The sequence below is a fragment of the Manacus candei genome, unplaced genomic scaffold (genome assembly GCF_025592945.1).
Source record: "Manacus candei isolate 608988 ecotype Guabito, Panama unplaced genomic scaffold, ASM2559294v1 h1tg000270l, whole genome shotgun sequence".
Taxonomy (NCBI): domain Eukaryota; kingdom Metazoa; phylum Chordata; class Aves; order Passeriformes; family Pipridae; genus Manacus; species Manacus candei.
The window spans coordinates 36,784-57,500 of NW_026138318.1; the positions used below are offsets into that span (position 1 = coordinate 36,784).

The 20,717-nt window shown below is 55.9% G+C and overlaps 1 long non-coding RNA gene across 1 annotated transcript in view; it reads left to right on the plus strand.

Annotated features, from left to right (window-relative positions):
• The first annotated feature begins 2,161 nt into the window (after positions 1-2,161).
• The window catches only part of LOC127464788 (uncharacterized), a 34,703-nt gene continuing 16,147 nt past the window's right edge, over positions 2,162-20,717 (plus strand). The window contains exons 1-2 of the long non-coding RNA XR_007901625.1: positions 2,162-2,203; positions 2,302-2,489. This is a non-coding gene — a long non-coding RNA (uncharacterized LOC127464788). The remainder of the gene's footprint in view (positions 2,204-2,301; positions 2,490-20,717) is intronic.

Here is a 20,717-nt window from a genome sequence, read left to right on the forward strand (position 1 = left end):
TCTGGGCTGCTGGGGGTTCCGCTTAGGGATGCCGGGGCTTTTGGGGATTCCAGGGGTCCCTTCTCCCCTCACTCTCTGCTTCAGGGGGCCGGGTTCCCAGACATTCCCCCTCTCCGCCTTCTCCACTTTCTTGGCCCGGGGATCCCAGGGGTCCCCACTGCCCAGGCTCCCCCTTCTCCAGGACCCCCCTTGCAGCCTCTCGGGGCTCCCGGGGCTCCTCCCTCTCCCTGCTCCCCTCTCCAGCCTGCCGGGGGTCCCCCAGCTCACCATCGCCCCGCTCCGCTCTCCACACTCCGGGGCTCCCGCCCTTCCTCCCCCCACCCCCGGCTCTCCCGAGGGCTCCCAAACCCGCTGCCTCGGCTCCCTCCGGCTCCCCCGGACCAGCCCCCCCCGCCCACACCGGGCTCACAATGGAGCCGCCGGGGCCTGACCCACCAACACCAACCCCCAACAAGGGGGGGACCCGCAGCCCCCCGACCACCCACGGGGCTCTGCCCACAACCCAGCCCGACACCGCCCCAAAACACCCACCGGGGACCCCCAGCAGCCCCCCGGCACACAGCCCCGCACAAGGGCCGCCTGTGCCCGAGCCAACAAAACGCCCCCACAGCCGGGGGGACACCAGAGGCTGCCCCGGGGCAACGAGAGCAGGGAGCGGATCGGGCCCCGCACACGTGGCCGGGCTCTTGGGTCAGCCGGCCGGGATCGGCAACCAACAGCACGGCCCCGACCGCCGGGGGGGGAGAAAAACAAGGGGTGAGCGCGTTGCCTTGGGAGTTTCTCCTGCCCAAGTCCATCCCTAGAACTCACCGGGCATCTTGTGTCCATAAAAACTCCCAGAACACAAAGATTCAACCCAAAAACCCCTCCCAAAATTCCCCCTCTCTGCTCTCTGGGGTTAGGGGGGTCCCCCCTGTCTGGCCTGATGGCACTTCTGCCTGCATTGGGGGTCCCCCTTCTCCGGGGGGTTCCCACTCTCCAGGGTCCCCTTGAGTGTTGCCAGGGGGGTCCCAGGGCTCACTTCTCCCCACTCTGCCTCCCGGGGCCGGTCGGCCCTCCTCTCTCGGCTCCCACCCTCGCAAACCTCTTGGTGCTCTCGGCTCCCACCCCGCCTCAAGGCCCCCCCTCCTCTCCACACTCCAAGACCTTCCCCCTCTCCAGGACCCCCGGTTAAGGGGCCCGGCGCTCCCTCTCTGCTCCCCCCCTCCAGCATTCCGGGGGTCCCCCAGCTCCGGGATCGCCCCTCTCCGCTCTCCCCACTCCGTGGCTACCGGGGTTCCCCCCCGGCTCTCACGGGGGCCCCCAAAACGCTCTCGCCCCCCCGCCATTGCCCAGCGACCGCCAGGACCTTTTGGCTGCTCTTCTTTGTGCTCCCGCTCGGCTCCTCCCTCGGCTGGGCCGCCGCTTTTGGCGGGTTTCCTCCTCCGGGATCTGCCCCCTGCAGCCCTTCCCCCCCTGGCCTAGCCCCCTTGGGCCCCCCTTGGACCCATCTTGCCCCCCTTGGGCCCCCCTTGCCCAATAAATCTGATTATACAGACAAGCAATTGGTTTTAATCCACAAAACCCAAATGTATAACCCAGCACCCTGGGGCATGAAAAAAGTGGTTTTCCTTGTCCCCCCCCCCCCGAGTCCAAAGTAAAGGGAGAGGGGAAAAAAACCTGCTGGTGGGAGAGCTGTTGCAGTCTGGTCAGAAGTGGTGATTGCAGTCCAGTTGAGGCTGGTGGTCTCAGTCTGGTTGAGAGCGGTGAGCTGCAGTCTTCCTCTGGATCCCACGAGTTTTAAAAAGATTCCGAAACTCCAGGTTTATATATCCTCCAGTTCAGGCAGGAATGCCCAGTCCTCCCCTCAGAGTGGGGAATTCCATAAAAGGATGCTTAGTTCTTCCCTCAGAGCGTGGAATTCCATAAAAGGATGCTCAGTTCTTCCCTCAGAGCGGGGAATTCCATAAAAGGATATGAGGATGCTCAGTCCATGAAAGGGTATGAGGGTGCTCAGGACATCCCCCCCACCTCGCAGGCCTCTACTGACAACAGTTCCTGGGAAAATGGCATGGAAGGCCATAGAATACACAGTTTTGGGCTGCACCCATCCAGTGATGAATCAGTCCCAGCTGTTCTAACTAGGACACTGTGTCCATCATCGCTGCCATCATCATCATCATCATCAGCCTCGTGGCAGTCGGTGTCTGGAAGCTCCGATCCGGTAACTCCTGGGATGGGGGTCGGGAGGGGGCACGGATCCACCCAGCAGCATTCCAGGGATCCTGTGCCACAGGTGCTGATCCCACTTTCTTTCCATAGGGAAGAGGGAGTGGAATGGATACGACCCCGCGCCCACCAGTGAGTCCCAGCAGCGTGTGTGGATCCAGATCCTCTGTGCAGGGATCCCAGGATGGATGCCGGGATTCCAGAGGGGAATGGGGGCCTAATGGCTGGAGCGGGATTGGAAGGGGATTCCAGCTCAGGGCAGGATTCCAGAGTGGGATCAGGTGGAATTGTGGACTGGGATCAGGGCTGGATTCTGGAGTGGGATTGGGGTGGGATGGACAGAGCAGGATCAGGTGGGATTCCGGAGCAGTTCCTACTCTCCCTGGGCTCCACAGCCAGATCCATCCCCTGGGATGGGAACAGGGACATGGTGACTCCTTTCCCCGCTCTCATCCCAGCAGGAATCACGGCCTGAGCGATCCTGGAGCTGGATCCGCCCCTTCCCTCTCCCTGCAGAAAGGCGGGAGCTGCTAGCAGAACTCATCCCGCTGCTCCCACCCACCCCGGCCCCCCTGCGGCTCTTCCCGATGGATCAACTTCCTGCTTTTTCTGTGTGAAACCCAGGACCACAATTATTCCTGAGGCTTTAATTTGGTTGTGAAAATCTCCTGCTTTGGGCAATAAATCCTGGCTCCCTCCTCCGGCATCCGGCAGTTCCTCTGTGGGAACCAGGAATAGGAATGGGGACAGGGGGGACTGGGGTGGGGACATTGGGGACAGGGATGGGGACACTGGGAGCAGATTGGGGACACCAGGAATGGGAATGGGAACTCCAGGAATGGGAATGGGGACATTGGGAGCAGGTTGGAGTCACCAAGAATGGGAATTGGGACACCGGGAATGGGAATGGGGACATGAGAGACCAGGATAGGGATAGTGGGGACAGGAATGGGGACACTGGGAGCAGGTTGGCACAGCAGGAAGTGGGAATGGGGAGAGGGATGGGAACCCCAGGGATGGGAATGGGGACAGGGATGGGAACGTGTCTCTCCAGGAGTTGGTTCAATACAAAGGTCGGTCCCTGGCTCGAGGCCACGGGAAGCCCCTTCTTTGGGAATGTCTGGGAACCAGGTGTCAGAGGTTTGAAAAGAGGTGTTGGAATTGTTTCCCAGTGTCCCCCCATTCCCATCTGTGTCTCCCAGGATGGGGTGGGTTGGAGCGGAGCCGCAGGCGCTGGGCAGGGGCAGTGGGGGGAGGGCGGCTCTCGGGGACACCGCGGTGGCCACGGGGAGGGCGGGCGGTCCTTTGTTCGGGGGTTTTTGGGGTTTGTCCGGGACCGGACAGAGCGGGAGCTGATTTTGGCCACCTTGTTCTCTTTTCATGAGAGGAAGTTTTTTCCCCACGGGACACCTCGTGGAGAGCAACCGAGAGAGAGAGAGAGAGAGAGCCCGACCCATCTGGGAGTGAGGTGTTCTGCTTTGGGGACTGCCCCTGGGAAAAGGGACTCCTTCACTGCTGGCTGCGAGCACACGGGGCTGAGAGAGCTTTGAACTGCCGGGACAGTTTCTCCCCCCCACCTGGGGATTTGGGACTTCATTTTGTTTCTTCTGAAAGTTTTTGGTTGCACCATTTGTTGTTTATTCAGATTTTGTTAATAAAAAGCTGTTTCTTTTCCTTTTCCACACTTCCACCTGAAGTCTCTTAATTTCTAAATTGTAATCTTGTTAAACTAAGACCCAGTGCCCTCAGGGGGAGGAGGAGGAAAGGAGACCAAGAGGTACCATGGCCACTCAAACTGCAGAGGAACAACCTGTGCCAGTAGCAGTTGCCCCTCTACAGAAGAAATCCAAGACCAAATCAGCTCAGTTAGTGAGGGATGAAGGGGAAGCAGAGCCCTCAGAACAGGAGCAAGAGGCAGGGCCAGAGATAATCACCAGATCCCCATCCCTGGCTGAGCTGTGAGAGATGTGAAAAGATTTCAGCCTCCAGCTGGGAGAGCCCCTGCTGACCTGGCTGCTCCAGTGCTGGGATATCATGGCCCAGCATATGGAACTAGGTGGGAGTGCAGCCAAGCAACTGGGATCCCTGTCCTGGGATGTTGGGATTGACCAGGGGAGTGGGAAGAGGACAGAGAGGGGATGAGAGCTGGGTACAGGCTTGGGAATTGCCAGGAGGGCTTTTGAAAGGAGCGTAGGGGAAAGGGATGTCTAAGAACAAGTCCCTCCAGAGAGGGAAGCAGAGAGGCTGTGTTTTCACCCCAACACAAAGGTGTGCAGGGCAGAGCAGAGAATATGCCCACATAAGATTCTTGTGTGTCCGTTCTGACAGGCACTTCTTGTCACAGCCTGTCCTCTCCATTCCAGAATGGGCCCTGGCAACCAAAGAACCAACACCCCACACCATAGTGCAGACCAACCCATGTGCTTTGGGCCCTTTTGTTCTCCTATCCATTCTGGCCTATCCTCTCCATTCTGGAATGGCCTCTGGAAACCAAAGAACCAAGCCCCCACCATGTGACAGTTCAACCCCAGCCGTGTGCCAAGGGCTCCTTTGTGGTGTCACAGTCTGTCCTCTCCATTCCAGAATGGGCCCTGGCAACCAAAGAACCAACACCCTACAACCCCAAAGTGAAGCCCCACCTTTGTGCCATGGGCCCTCTTGTGATGTCACGGCCTATCCCCTCCATTCCAGAATGGCTGCTGGAAACCAAAAAAACAATGTCTCACAGCCCCTAGTGCAGCCCAACCCCTGTGCCATGGGCCCCTTTGTGATGTCACGGCCTGTCCTCTCCATTCTGGAATAGCCCCTGGCAACCAAAGAACCAACACCTCACACCCCCACAGTGCAGCCCCACCTGTCTGCCACGGGACTCTTTGGGATGTCACGGCCTTTCCCTCAGGAAAGAAAGCCTGGAACCTTCGGGTTTCAGATGCAGTTGGGGGGCCACCCTGGGCACTCCATGGGCAGCAAGAGCTTTCTGTCCTGGCCCTTTTTGTCTGGCAGGAATCTTCAGCTGTGTTCAGTTTGGGCAGTCAGACTGGCAATATCAGTGCAGGGCTCCTGCAAGTGAACGACAGCCCTTCCCTCCAGGAAAGAAACCCCTTACCCTCGGTCTCTTCTCCTGTTCCTTAAAACACAACCTGCAGGGGAGCTTTCTGGGATCTCTTCTCTTGGGAATTGGGAAGACAGACCCGCTCCCATGTTTAACACCTCAGGTAAAACCACCCTTTTAACACCCTTCCCAACCTTCCCCAACCTTTCCCAAAGCCCAGATTTTACAGGTGTCCTGTAATTCTGACCCAATCTCACCCAAGCCCACAAACCATGACAGAAACCTCTCAACCTCACACTGCGTCCTTCCCATTGCTGTGCCTTATGTGCAGGCAAAAGGCCTTAAAATCAAGTACCCAAAATTCATGGCCTGTTCTTTTTCCCACAAAAGAAGGTGTGGTGAACTCTCCAGACCAGGGAACTGGAAGATCTCCCCAAAACTCCTTTGGTACACGCTGCAGGGCCAACGATTCCTCTGCTCTGACCTGTCGGCGCTGCTTTGTCTCATCTGGGTCCCCAGAAACCGTCAGCGAAAGCCGGGGAATAAAATCTCTGAGGAGTTGGTTGGGTTCCAGAGCTGACCCTACTTCATTCAGCGCTGAAGGGACACAGGAATTGCTCTCTAACACCTGTACATCAGTTCTCAAAACTTTTAACTCTTTCTGCATTTTAGCAGAGAAAAGAATTCCTGTCCATTGGCTTACCAGTTCTCTGCAGGAATTCTTATTCTCTCTTCTACTAGCTCTCGATTTCTCACTTTGCATGATACTTAGTCCACAGTTTTTGTCCTTTTCTTGTCTTTTCCCTGGATAGGGAGAGCCTCAGTAACTGTCTGTGTTAGTTTTGTCTTTATCTCTGGTTTCTCTAAGGGTCTTTGTGGTTTTGAAATTCTGCCTTCTTGGTGTCCAGGTCTCAAAAATAGATTTCTCTGCCAGGTCTCTGACCACTGAAATATGGCAGACCTTAAACTTTTACTTTGTTTTTCTAACAAATGACCATGGGCCAGAACTTGTCCATCATCCACTGTATATTGCCCCCATTCAATCTCCTGCCAGCAGTTTCTCCCCACTGCTGGGTGGGCTCCTTTGTCAAGCACTAGAACTTGTTGGGTAACAGGTCCAGTCCTGTTGCATATTTTTCATGGGGATCTGCAGGAGGGCATTGAGTCTTTCATGAGCAAATTGGCAGAGGACCCCAAGCTGGCTTGCAGTGTGGATGTGCTGGAGGGTAGGAAGGCTGTGCAGAGGGACCTGGACAGGCTGGACCTCTGGGCCGAGCCCGTGGGCATGAGGTTCAAGAGTGCCTTTGGTGCCTTTGGGGCCTCTGGCCACAACAACCCCCTGCAGCTCCAGGCTGGGGGCAGAGGAGCTGCAAAGGGTCCCCGTGGGAGTGGCCTGGGGGTGCTGGTGGACAGAGGCTGAACCTGAGCCAGCGGGTGCCCGGGTGGGCAAGAAGGCCAAGGGCAGGCTGGCCTGGATCAGAAATAGTGTGGCAGCAGGAGCAGGGCAGTGATTCTTCTGCTGGACTGGGCACTGGTGAGGCCACCCCTGGAGTGCTGTGTCCAGCTCTGGGCCCCTCAATTGAGGGAGAACCTTGAGGGGCTGGAGTGGGTGGAGAGAAGGGCAATGGAGCTGGGCATGCAGTGCATGCTGGGCATGCATGCAGTGCATGTCATGTGCGGAGCAGCTGAGGGAGTTGGGCTTCTCCAGCCCGGAGAAGAGGAGGCTCGGGGCTGACCTTCTCCCTGTCCTCAACTTCCTGACAGGAGGCTGGAGCCAGGTGGGGGTCAGCCCCTTCTCCAAGGCAACAGGCAACAGGACAAGAGGACACGAGGACCTGCCTGTCAGGGGCTGTTTGCCAGGGACAGGAGCAGCACTTTTTGGACAGAAGCAGGGATTAGGTATTGAAATGGGCTGCCCAGGGAGGTGGTGGAGTCACCGTCCCTGGAGGTGTTTAAGCAAAGACTGGCCATGGCACTGAGTGCCCTGCTCTGCTTGACGTGCTGGGGATGGGGTTGTCCTAGTTAGGACAGCTGAGACCAGTTCATCATGGGGGGTGTAACCCAAAACTGTGTATTCTATAGCCTTCCATGCCATTTCCCAGAAACTAGACTGTTGTTGTCAATAGACTATTCGCACCCTCTGCCCATAGAGCCTGACTCCTCAGGCTATAAACTCAGTGTTAAGAGGCCTGTGAGACAGGAGGATGTTTCTGTCCTCACACCCTTTGTGGAACTCCCTGCCCTGAGGGAAGCACTGAGCATTCCTGCCTGAACTGGAGGATATATAATCTTGGAGTCTTGGAACATTTTTCAACCCACTCCTGGGATCCAGAGGACAGCTGCATCTCATCGCTCTCAACCAGACTTAGACCACCACTGGACTGCAATCACCACTTTTGGCCAGACTGCAGCAGTTCTCCCACCAGCAGGTTCTTCCCCTCTCCCTTTACTTTGGACTCAAATGGGGTCCAAGGAACACCACTTTGTTCATGCCCCAGGGTACTGGGTTATACATTTGGGTTTTGTGGGTTGAGACCAATTGTTTGTTTGTATGATTGTACTTACTGTATTATTTTAATAAATTGTTATTCTGACTTATAATCTCTCCTTTGAGTTGAGTTCATTTCCCCTGCTGGTTAACTCTTAAACCAGCACAGGGGCGTAGGCTGGACGTCGGTTGATCTCACAAGTCTCTGCCAACCTCAGGGACTCTGGGCTTCTGTGCCACCCCAGCCTTTGGGGACAGCATGCTGGTGGCTCAGAGGCTACGTCCTTGCCTTGCCTTGCCCATCTCCTGGCTGCCAGGCAAGGGCCTTGTGACATCACAGCCTCTGTGGAACAGCGCGGGGTCTGAAAACTGTCAGTGCTGCGTCCCCGTGCCCAGAGCCTGGGCAGAAGTCGGCTGGCAGGGACAGGCAGAGACTGTGCAGAGGTGTCAGCTCGTCCTGCAGCAGCACGATGCCCAGCCAGGGCATCTCCTGGCTCCTCAGGCTCTCTGGGCTCCTGCTCTTGCCTGGCCCACTCGACCCTTGCAGCCGTGCCACAGGTACCATTGCTGAGAACCGGGGTTTTCCTTGGATGGCCCCTTGCCAGAAAAGGCAGGAGAGGCTGGAGAGAGGGGAAGGAGGGGGGTCAGGGCAGTGGGATGGTGCCAGCGGGCCGTGAGCCCGAAGCCAGCAAGGCCTTGGGTCCACACGGTGTCAGGGGAGGACTGAGAGCCCCCAGGGAGGAGGAAAGAAGGTTCTGAAAGAAATCAGGAATAAAAAAAAGTTTACAGACTGTGGAAAAAAGGGCTGGCTACTTATGAAGAATTTACGAAGAGAGCTAGGTCATGCAGGAAAAAAATTAGGGAAAGAAAAGTGGAGTTTGAAGTTAATTTGGTTAATTCAGTTAGGGATAACAAAAAGTCCTTTTATAAATACATTAATAGCAAAAGGAGGGGCAAGGAAAACCTCAATTCTCTGTTGGACTTGGAGGAAAATATAGTTAACAAAGATGAGCAGAAGGCTGAGGTACTTAACACCTACTTTGCCTCAGTTTTTAGCAGTAAGACAGGTGGTCCTCAGGACAACTGGCCTCTAGAGCAGATAGACAGAGACAGAGAGCTGAATAGCCCCCCTGTGTTCCAGGGGGATGTAGTTAGTGACTTACTGAGCCAGCTGGATCCTAACAAGTCTATGGGACCAGACGGGATCTATCCCAGGGTGATGAGGGAGCTGGCAGAAGAGCTTGCCAAACCGCTCTCCATCATCTTCCAACAGTCCTGGCTCTCTGGGAAGGTCCCAGATGATTGGAGGTTGGCGAATGTCACCCCAATCCACAAAAAAGGCTGCAAGCAGGACCCTGGTAACTACAGGCCTGTCAACCTGACCTCGGTGCCTGGCAGGGTTATGGAGCAGATCATTCTGAGTGCAATCACACAGCACCTTCAGGATGGACAAGGGATTAGACCCAGCCAGCATGGGTTTAGGAGGGGCAGGTCCTGTCTGACCAACCTGATCTTCTTTTATGATCAGGTGACCCACCTGGTGGATGAGGGGAAGGCTGTGGATGTGGTCTATCTAGACTTCAGCAAGGCCTTCGACATTGTCTCCCATAATATACTCCTGGAAAAGCTGGTAGCCCATGGCTTGGACAAGTGTATCCTCTCCTGGATTAGGAGCTGGCTGGAGGGTCGGGCCCAGAGAGTGCTGGTGAACGGGGCTGCATCCAGTTGGGATCCGGTCACTAGTGGTGTCCCCAGGGGTCTGTGTTGGGTCCAGTCCTGTTTAAAATCTTTATTGATGATCTCGATGAGGGGATTGAGTCCATCATCAGCAAATTTGCTGATGACACCAAAATGGGAGGGAGTGTCGACCTGCTGGAAGGCAGGAGGGCTCTGCAGAGGGATCTGGATAGACTTGAGAGATGGGCTGATTCCAACGGGATGAAGTTCAATAAAGCCAAGTGCCGGGTCCTGCACTTTGGCCACAACAACCCCCTGCAGCGTTACAGGCTGGGCACAGAGTGGCTGGAAAGCAGTCAGGCAGAAAGGGACCTGAGGGTACTAATTGACAGGAAGCTCAACATGAGCCAACAGTGTGCCCAGGTGGCCAAGAAGGCCAATGGGATCTTGTCCTGTATCAAAAATAGCATGGTCAGCAGGACCAGGGAAGTGATCCTTCCCCTGTACTCTGCGTTGGTGAGACCACACCTTGAGTATTGTGTTCAGCTCTGCGCCCCTCAGTTCAGAAAGGATTTTGAGGTGCTGGAGCGGGTCCAGAGAAGAGCAACGAGGACGGGGAAGGGACTTGAGCACAAGTCCTATGGGGAGAGGCTGAGGGAGCTGGGGTTGTTTAGCCTGGAGAAGAGGAGGCTCAGAGGTGACCTCATCACCGTCTGTAACTACCTGAAGGGAAGTTCTAGCCAGGTGGGAGTTGGTCTCTTCTCTCAGGCACTCAGCAATAGGACAAGGGGGCACGGGCTTAAGCTCCGCCAGGGGAAATTTCAGTTGGATATAAGGAGAAAATTCTTTACAGAGAGAGTAATCAGGCATTGGAATGGGCTGCCCAGAGAGGTGGTGGATTCACCATCCCTGGAGATTTTTAAACGCAGATTGGACGTGGCACTGAGTGCCATGATCTAGTAAATGGACTGGATTTGGACCAAGGGCTGGACTCGATCTCAGAGGTCTTTTCCAACCCAATCGATTCTATGATTCTATATTGGGATCAGACTGGGATCTTACAGGGAGCAACTGGGTCAATCCTAAGGACAGCTTAGAGCAACTGGGATCACACTGGGAGGAACTGGGAGCAACTGGTACCATGCTGGGGAGTACTGGGATCATACTGGGATCACAGTTGGAGAGCTTGGCCCATGCTAGGAGAAATTGGGGACACAGTGAGGGGGACTGGGGTCATACTGGGAGTGACTGGGAGCATTCTGAGGGCTGTTGGGACCATGCTGACACAACTGGGATATACTGGGAGCAAGTGGGATCACGCTGGAAGTGACTGGGCTCATACTGGGACCATATTGGGACTGACAGGGATCATCCTGGGAGTGACTGCAAAAATACTGGGAGTATGTGAGAGGGACTGCAACCATACTGGGGATGACTGGGATCAAACTGGATTCATACTGGAAGTGTCTGGAGATTCCTGGGGTCATACCGGGGTGACTGGACACATACTGGGATCATACTGGGAGCAACTGGGACAACCTTGGGGACAACTGGGATCCAACGGGGAGTGACTGGGATCATAGTGGTAGTGACCAGGACCATACTGGAACCATCCTGGGAGTGACTGTCAGTGACTGGGATCATACTGGGCATAACTGGAACTATTCAGGGGGGAACTGGGAACCAGTGGGGCCATGCTGGAAGTATGATGGAACTGGGAGTAACTGGGAGTGACAGGGTGCGTGCTGGAGGCAACTGGCATAGACTGGGAGTGACTGGGATTGACTGGGATCGTCCTGATAGGAACTGGAAGCATCCTGGGGCAAGTGGAAGTAACTGGGTATGACTGTGAGCATGCTGAGGGCAACTGGGATATACTGGGAGTGTCTGCAACCATCCTGGGGGTGACTGGGAGCACACTGGGAGTGACTTGGACCCTGCAGGGAGCAACTGAGAGTGACTGGGAGCATTCTGAGGGCGGTTGGGACCATGTTGGTACAACTGGGATATACTGGGAGCAAGTGAGATGACGCTGGAGGTTACTGGAATCATAGTGGGAGTGACTGGGACCACAGTAGGAGTGACTGGAAGTGACTGGATCTACAATGGGGCAACTGGGATTGACTGGGACCATGCTGGGGGAAGACTGGCATCACACTTGGATTGACTGGATCCGTGCTGGAGGCAACTGGGAACAACTTGGCCCATGCTGGGGACAACTGTGATTGTACTGGGATAATACTGGGATATTACTGGGATCAGAGTGGGATCACACAAGGATCATACTGGAAGCAACTGGGTCTCTGCTCAGGGCAACTGGGAGCAATCGGGATCACAGTGGAAAAACTGGGAGCAACTAGGACCACATTGTGGGCGACTGGGAGAGGCTGTGAGCAACTGGGATTATACTGGAGGCTACTGGGAGCAAGTGGGAGTGGGACCACATTGACTTCAACTGGGATATACTGGGAGAGACCAGGAGTGACTGGGATCATTCTGAGACTGACGGGGATCATAGTGGGAGTGACTGGGAGTGCCAGGGATCATCTTGGGAGTAACTGGAACCATAGTCAGTGACTGGGAGGAACTGGGACCCTGCTGGGGGCAAATGGCTTTCTACTGGGAGTGCCAGGGCATGTCTGGGTTCATCCTGGGTGTGAGTGCCACTGTCCTAGTTAGGACAGCTGAGATCAGTTCATCATGGTGGGTGTAACCCAAAACTGTATTCTATAGCCTTCCATGTCATTTCCCAGAAACTAGACTATTGTTGTCAATAGACTATTCGCACCCTCTGCCCATAGAGCCTGACTCCTCAGGCTATAAACTAGGTGTTAAGAGGCCTGTGAGATAGGAGGATGTTTCTGTCCTCACACCCTTTGTGGAACTCCCCGCCCTGAGGGGAGCACTGAACATTCCTGCCTGAACTGGAGGATATATAATCTTGGAGTTTTGGAACATTTTTCAACCCACTCGTGGGATCCAGAGGAAGGCTGCATCTCATCGCTCTCAACCAGACTTAGACCACCACTGGACTGCGATCACCAGTTCTGGCCAGACTGCAGCAGCTCTCCCACCAGCAGGTTCTTCCCCTCTCCCTTTACTTTGGACTCAAGCGGGGCCCAAGGAACACCACTTTGTTCAGGCCCCAGGGCACTGGGTTATACATTTGAGTTTTTGTGGGTTGAGACCAGTTGTTTGTTTGTATTATTGTACTTATTGTATTATTTTAATAAATTGTTATTCTGACTTATAATCTCTCCTTTGAGTTGAGTTCATTCCCCCTGCTGGTTAACTCTTAAACCAGCACAGCCACCATCTGGGGTGTCACTGGGATCCTACTGGGATGGTCCTGGGAGGGACTGGGAGGGAGTAGAACTCTAGTGGGGTGACTGGGAGCGACTGGGACCATGCAGGGGGTAACTTGGATCCTACTAGGAGAGACTGCTATCGTACTGGGAGTGACTGGGATCATAGTGGGATGATACTGGGCATGACTAAAAGTGACTGAGATGATACTGTGGGTGACTGGGAGCATGTTGGAGGCAAGTGAGATGTACTGGGTGTGGCTGGGAGTGACAGGGATGATACTGGGAGTGAGTGGAAGCACAGTAGGGGTAAACTGGAACCATGCTGAGGGCAACTGGGATCGTACTGGAAACAACTGGGCCCCTGTTGGGCTCATACTGGGATCATCCTGGGAGTGACTGCAATACTCCTGGGAGTATGTGAGAGGGACTGCAACCATACTGGGGATGACTGGGATCAAACTGGATTCGTACTGGAAGTGTCTGCAAGTTACTGGGATCATACCGGGGGTGACTGGACACATACTGGGATCATGCTGGGAGCAACTGGGACCATGCCGGGGCAAATGGCACCATCCAGGCAGAGACTGAAAGTGCCTGGGGCCATACTGGACTCAGACTGAGAGTCCCTGAGAGGAAAAGGAACCATCCTGGGGGGGGGACTGGGAGCAACTGGGACCACCTTGGGGGCAGCTGGGATCCTAGTGGGAGTGACTGGGACCATACAGAAACCATCCTGGGAGTGACTGTCAGTGACTGGGATCATACTGGGAGTGAGTGGAACTACATAGAGGGGAACTGGGAGCCAGTGGGGCCATGCTGGAAGGCAACTGGGGACATACTTGGAGAAAGTGGGATCACCTTGAAAGAAACTGAGAGTAACTGGGTATGACAGGGTGCATTCTGGAGGCAACTGGCATGGACTGGGAGTGACTGGGATCGTACTGATGGGAACTGGAAGCATCTGGGGCAAGTGGAAGTAACTGGGTATGACTGTGAGCATGCTGAGGGCAACTGGGATATACTGGGAGAGTCTGCAGCCATCCTGGGGGGGACTGGGTGCACACTGGGAGTGACTTTGACCCTGTGGGGGGCAACTGGGATCAACTGGGAGTGACTGGATCTTCAAGGGGGCAACTGGGATTGGCTGGGACCATCCTGGGGGAAGACTGGGATCAAACTTGGATTGACTGGATCTGTGCTGGAGGTAACTGGGAGCAGCTTGGCCCAGGCTTGGGATAACTGGGCCCACAGTGAGGGTGACTGGGGTCATACTGGGAGTGACTGGGAGCATTCTGAGGGCAGTTTGGACCATGTTGGTGCAACTGGGATATACTGGGAGCAAGTGGGATTACACTGGATGTAACTGGGATCATACTGGGAGCGACTGGGACCACACTGGGAGTGATTGGGAGTGACTGTGAGCAACTGGGATCATGCTGGAATGTACTGGGAACAACTGGGACTGAGTGGGACCACACTGGGGGCTACTGGGATATACTGGGAGACACCAGGACTGACTGGGATTATACTGGGACTGACTGGGAGCAACTGGGACCTTGCAGGGGGTAACTTGGATCCTACTAGGAGAGAATGGAATCAGACTGGGAGTGACTGGGATCATGCTGGGATCAGACTGGGTGTGACTAAAAGTGACTGAGATCATCCTGGGGGTGACTGGGAGCCCCTGGGCCCGTGCTGGGAGCCCCTGGGCCCCCCTGGTTGGAACTGCTTTCCCTCCTGCGGGTTCTTGGCAAAGGCCCCAAAGCACAAACTCTGCTCCGAGCCCTCGGTGCGTTTCCTCCCTTTGGGCAGCAGCAGCTCCTGAGCCCTGAACAGGCTCCTGTCCCCTGCAAACACTTCACCTGCCTTTGACCTGGGAGCTCTCAGTGACTCACACATTTACTGAATCTTGAAACTCAGCTTTTTCTCTTATTTTTCTTCCTTATTTTGTCTTTCCTCTTTATCCTTTCTAAAATTCCCCCTCCCCTCTCTTTCCTTCCCCTCTCTGTTCCCCTCCCCTCCCTCTGTCCTTTGTGCCGCCTCCTCTCCCCGATGCGTGTCCAGCTCGGGACAAACCCTGCCCTGCCAGGGCTGCCCATGGTGCCCCTTGGCCCTGACAGCTCCGGGGCAGCAGAGCCCCAAAAGGGCTGTCCTGGTTCGCTGGGCTGTGGCCAAGGTGGGGCTCGGCTGCCTGCAGGTCCCCTCAGCCTCTCCCTCTGGACCGGGTGCGCCAGAGGATTCACCTGCAGACCTGCAGTGACTTCACTTGGCCCAGGATGGTTCCAGTTCCCATCAGGACGATCCCAGTCACTCCCAGTCTATGCCAGTTGCTTCCAGCATGCACCCTGGCACTCCTGGTTGCTTCCAGGTTGATCCCAGTTGCTCCAAGTGTGTCCCCAGTTGGTTTCCAGCATGGCCCGACTGGATCCCAGTTCCCCCCTGCGTAGTTCCAGTCACTCCCAGGATGATCCCAGTCACTGACAGTCACTCCCAGGATGCTTCCAGTATGGTCCTGGTCACTCCCACTATGGTCCTGGTCACTCCCACTATCATCCCAGTCACTCCCAATTGGATCCCAGTTGCCCCAGCGTGGTCCCAGTTGCTCCCAGTCCCCCCCAGGATGGTTCCTTTCCCTCTCAGAGACTCCCAGTCTGAGTCTAGTGTGGCCCCAGGCACTTTCAGTCACTGCCTGGACGGTGCCATTTGCTCCTACATGGTCCCAGTTGCTCCCAGTATGATCCCACTATGTGTCCAGTCAACCCCAGTATGATCCCAGCAACTTCCAGACACTTCCAGTATGAATCCAGTTTGTTCCCAGTCATCCCCGGTATGGTTGCAGTCCCTCTCACATATTGCAGTCACTCCCAGTATGATCCCAGTATGAGCCCAGCAGGGGCCCAGCTGCTCCCACTCTGATCCCAGTTGCCCCCAGTGTGGTTGCTCCAGGATGGATCAGGAATGGGGAGCCCTCTGTGCCCCCCCCTTGTGTCACCCTGTTCTGGGGGAGCTCTGGGGGGACATCTGCACCCCAACACAGCATCCAACACATCCCAAAGTGTGCTGGGACCCCCTTGAACCTGGGAATTGAGGGGAACCATGGAAAAAACCTCATCAGAGAGAAATTGGGTGACCCGAGTCCTGGATGCTTTTAGGAAAGAGGTCTGAAGATTTCTTGAAGAATGGAGGGGGGTGACTTTTTTATTCTTGACATTTCCAGTTCTCCATTTGGGGACAGGATGTCCTCTGGGCCAATGTTTTGTTCCCTTTGCAGTGAGTGCAGCCTCAGAGGGCTGAGCCCTCTCTGGTTGGGCTTGGCCTCTCCTGCAGAGACTCAGGCCTGGTTGGGCTGCCCCAGGCAGACGCTGCAGGAAGAAGAGCTCAGGCCGCCTGGGTCTGGTGTCCCTGGGGCCCAGCCTGTGCCACATTGCTGGGCAGGGGCTGAGCCCCACCTCTGCCTCGGGGCCTTGGCCAAAGGGCTGGCAAGGAAGAGGCCCAGGAGCCTTGGGGCCTGCCCAGCTTTCCTCCTCCCTGGGGGCTCTCAGTCCTCCCCTGACACCGTGTGGACCCAAGGCCTTGCTGGCTTCGGGCTCACGGCCCGCCGGCACCATCCCAGCGGCCTGACCCCCCTCCTTCCCCTCTCTCCAGCCTCTCCTGCCTTTTCTGGCAAGGGGCCATCCAAGGAAAACCCCGGTTCTCAGCAATGGCACCTGTGGCACGGCTGCAAGGCTCGAGTGGGCCAGGCAAGAGCAGGAGCCCAGAGAGCCTGAGGAGCCAGGAGATGCCCTGGCTGGGCATCGTGCTGCTGCGGGACGAGCTGACACCTCTGCACAGTCTCTGCCCGTCCCTGCCAGCCGACTTCTGCCCAGGCTCTGGGCACGGGGACGCAGCACTGACAGTTTTCAGACCCCGCGCTGTTCCACAGAGGCTGTGATGTCACAAGGCCCTTGCCTGGCAGCCAGGAGATGGGCAAGACAAGGCAAGGACGTAGCCTCTGAGCCACCAGCACGCTGTCCCCAAAGGCTGGGGTGGCACAGAAGCCCAGAGTCCCTGAGGTTGGCAGAGACTTGTGAGATCAACCGGCGTCCAGCCTACGCCCCATCCCCAGCACGTCAAGCAGAGCACGGCACTCAGTGCCATGGCCAGTCTTTGCCAGGGACAGGAGCAGCAGGGATTAGGTATTGAAATGGGTTGCCCAGGGAGGTGGTGGAGTCACCGTCCCTGGAGGTGTTTAAGCAAACAGCCCCTGACAGGCAAGTCCTCATGTCCTCTTGTCCTGTCGCCTGTTTCCTTGGAGAAGGGGCTGATTCCCCACCTGGCTCCAGCCTCCTGTCAGGAAGTTGTGGACAGGGAGAAGGTCAGCCCCGAGCCTCCTCTTCTCCAGGCTGGAGAAGCCCAGCTCCCTCAGCTGCTCCGCACAGGACATGTACTGCAGACCCTTGCCCAGCTCCATTGCCCTGCTCTCCACCCACTCCAGCCCCTCAAGGTTCTCCCTCAATTGAGGGGCCCAGAGCTGGACACAGCACTCCAGGGGTGGCCTCACCAGTGCCCAGTCCAGCAGAAGAATCACTGCCCTGCTCCTGCTGCCACACTATTTCTGATCCAGGCCAGCCTGCGTTGGCCTTCTTGCCCACCCGGGCACCCGCTGGCTCAGGTTCAGCCTCTGTCCACCAGCACCCCCAGGGCCTCTCCCACGGGGACCCTTTGCAACTCCTCTGCCCCCGGCCTGGAGCTGCAGGGGGTTGTTGTGGCCAGAGGCCCCAAAGGCACCAAAGGCACTCTTGAACCTCACGCCCACGGTCTCGACCCAGAGGTCCAGTCTGTCCAGGTCCCTCTGCACAGCCTTCCTACCCTCCAGCACATCCAGCACTGCATCCAGCACATCCAGCACATCCATCTACTGCAAGTCAGCTTGGGGTCCTCTGCCAATTTGCTCATGAAAGACTCAATGCCCTCCTGCAGATCCCCACGAAAAATGTGCAACAGGACTGGGCCTGTTACCCAACAAGTTCTAGTGCTTGACAAAGGAGCCCACCCAGCAGTGGGGAGAAACTGCTGGAAGGAGATTGAATGGGGGCAATAGACAATGGATGGTGGACAAGTTCTGGGTCATGGTCATTTGTTAGGAAAACAAAGTAAAAGTTTAAGGCCTGCCATATTTCAGTGATCAGAGACCCGGCAGAGAAATCTATTTTTGAGACGTGGGCACCAAGAAGGCAGAATTTCTAAACCACAAAGACCCTTAGAGAAACCAGACAGGAAGACAAAACTAACACAGTTACTGAGGCTCTCCCTATCTAGAGAAAAGACAAGGAAAGGACAAAAACTGTGGACTAAGTATCATGCAAAGTGAGAAATCGAGAGCTAGTAGAAGAGAGAATAAGAATTCCTGCAGAGAACTGGTAAGCCAATGGACAGGAATTCTTTTCTCTGCGAAAATGCAGAAAGAGTTAAAAGTTTTGAGAACTGATGTACAGGTGTTAGAGAGCAATTCCTGTGTCCCTTCAGCGCTGAATGAAGTAGGGTCAGCTCTGGAACCCAACCAACTCCTCAGAGATTTTATTCCCCGGCTTTCGCTGACGGTTTCTGGGGACCCAGATGAGACAAAGCAGCACCGACAGGGCAGAGCAGAGGAATCGTTGGCCCTGCAGCGTGTACCAAAGGAGTTTTGGGGAGATCTTCCAATTCCCTGGTCTGGAGAGTTCACCATGCCTTCTTTTGTGGGAAAAAGAACAGGCCATGAATTTTGGGTACTTGATTTTAAGGCCTTTTGCCTGCACATAAGGCACAGCAATGGGAAGGACGCAGTGTGAGGTTGAGAGGTTTCTGTCATGGTTTGTGGGCTTGGGTGAGATTGGGCCAGAATTACAGGACACCTGTAAAATCTGGGCTTTGGGAAAGGTTGGGGAGGGTTGGGAAAGGTGTTAAAAGGGTGGTTTTGCCTGAGGTGTTAAACATGGGAGCGGGTCTGTCTTCCCAATTCCCAGGAGAAGAGATCCCAGAAAGCTCCCCTGCAGGTTATGTTTTAGGGAACAGGAGAAGAGACCGAGGGTAAGGGGTTTCTTTCCTGGAGGGAAGGGCTGTCGTTCACTTGCAGGAGCCCTGCGCTGATATTGCCAGTCTGACTGCCCAAACTGAACACAGCTGAAGATTCCTGCCAGACAAAAAGGGCCAGGACAGAAAGCTCTTGCTGCCCATGGAGTGCCCAGGGTGGCCCCCCAACTGCATCTGAAACCCGAAGGTTCCAGGCTTTCTTTCCTGAGGGAAAGGCCGTGACATCCCAAAGAGTCCCGTGGCAGACAGGTGGGGCTGCACTGTGGGGGTGTGAGGTGTTGGTTCTTTGGTTGCCAGGGGCTATTCCAGAATGGAGAGGACAGGCTGTGACATCACAAAGGGGCCCATGGCACAGGGGTCGGGCTGCACTAGGGGCTGTAAGACATTGGTTTTTTGGTTTCCAGGAGCTATTTCAGAATGGAGAGGACAGGCTGTGACATCACAAGAGGGCCCATGGCACATGGTGGGGTTTCACTTTGGGGTTGTAGGACGTTGGTTCTTTGGTTGCCAGGGCCCATTCCGGAATGGAGAGGATAGGCCAGAATGGATAGGATAACAAAAGGGTCCAAAGCACATGGGTTGGTCTGCACTATGGTGTGGGGTGTTGGTTCTTTGGTTCCAGGGTCCATTCTGGAATGGAGAGGACAGGCTGTGACAAGAAGTGCCTGTCAGAACTGCAAGGAGGGATACACAACAATCTCACATGGGGGATATTCTCTGCTCTGCCCTGCAGACCCTTGTGTTGGGGTGAAAACACAGCCTCTCTGCTTCCCTCTCTGGAGGGACTTGTTCTTAGACATCCCTTTCCCCTCCTGGCCATTCCCAAGCCTGGACCCGGCTCTCATTCCCTCTCTGGCTCAGAGACCTCAACTTCTCTTGCAGAGAGCTGGGCCTGTCAACCCACCTGCCAAAAGCACAGCCCTTGGGCTGCCTCGGAGGTTCCTGCAGTCACCCTAGGCCCTGCCCAAGGCCCTCCCATCAGGGGCTGGGCCCTGGGGGCCGGGGGAGAACCCACCCACGGCTTGGCCCTTCTTGCCCAGCCCTGCTCTGGCCCAGCCTCCTCCCCCTGCACACTCCCCACTGCCACAGCCTGCGCTGGGGCAGCAGTTCCTTCCTGGGCCCTTTCCAGCTGCCCCCATGGGGACACTTCCATTTTCTGGGCCGGGCCCCAGAGGCAATCCCAGCCAGTCCTGCCCCTCGTCCCCAGCCCGGCTCACTGACTCCTGGGGGCCCCTGGAAGCCAAAAGCCAAAGGCCGACCCCCCCAGAGTGCAGCCCCACCATCTGCACAGGGGCCCCAGGGCTTCCCTTTCCCAAGCAGCCCCTGCAAAGCCTTGTCAGAGAGAAAACTGGGTGACCCGAGTCCTGGATGCTTTTAATAAAGAGATCTAAACATTTCTTGAAGAATGGAGGGGGATGACTTTTTTATTCTTGACATTTTCAGTTCTCCATTTGGGGGCAGTGGTACCATGGGGGTCCCTCAGTATTCCTCGAGCCCTGGATCGGTTCCCTAGGGCTCTGGTGGGGTCAGATCTGCAGTGGGGGGATCTCTAACCCCCCTGTCCATCCCTGGGGGCTGATGGAGAGCCCCAAAATCTTGGTCAAAGGGCTATTTGGGCACTACCAGACCAAGCCCCCAAATGCGGAGAAGCTCCATGTCCTCAAAAGTCTTGGATAAGAGGGATTTGGATAGAATCAAAAATCTCGGGATTGGGCACCCTCAACTCCCCATCTGCCTCTTGTTTTGGGCAACTGTGAGCTCAGGGACAACTTGATCCTCTGTTTAAGGTTCACTTGAGCCCCAGGAGCCCTGGATGGCTGTTTTTTGGGTTGCCCTGAGCTTTGGGAGCCCTGGCTGGGCATTTTTGGTGGGCCCTGAGCTCCCCCCTCCCCCTCCCCCACGGACCCCCGAGCCCCCCAGCCCCGGGGCTGCC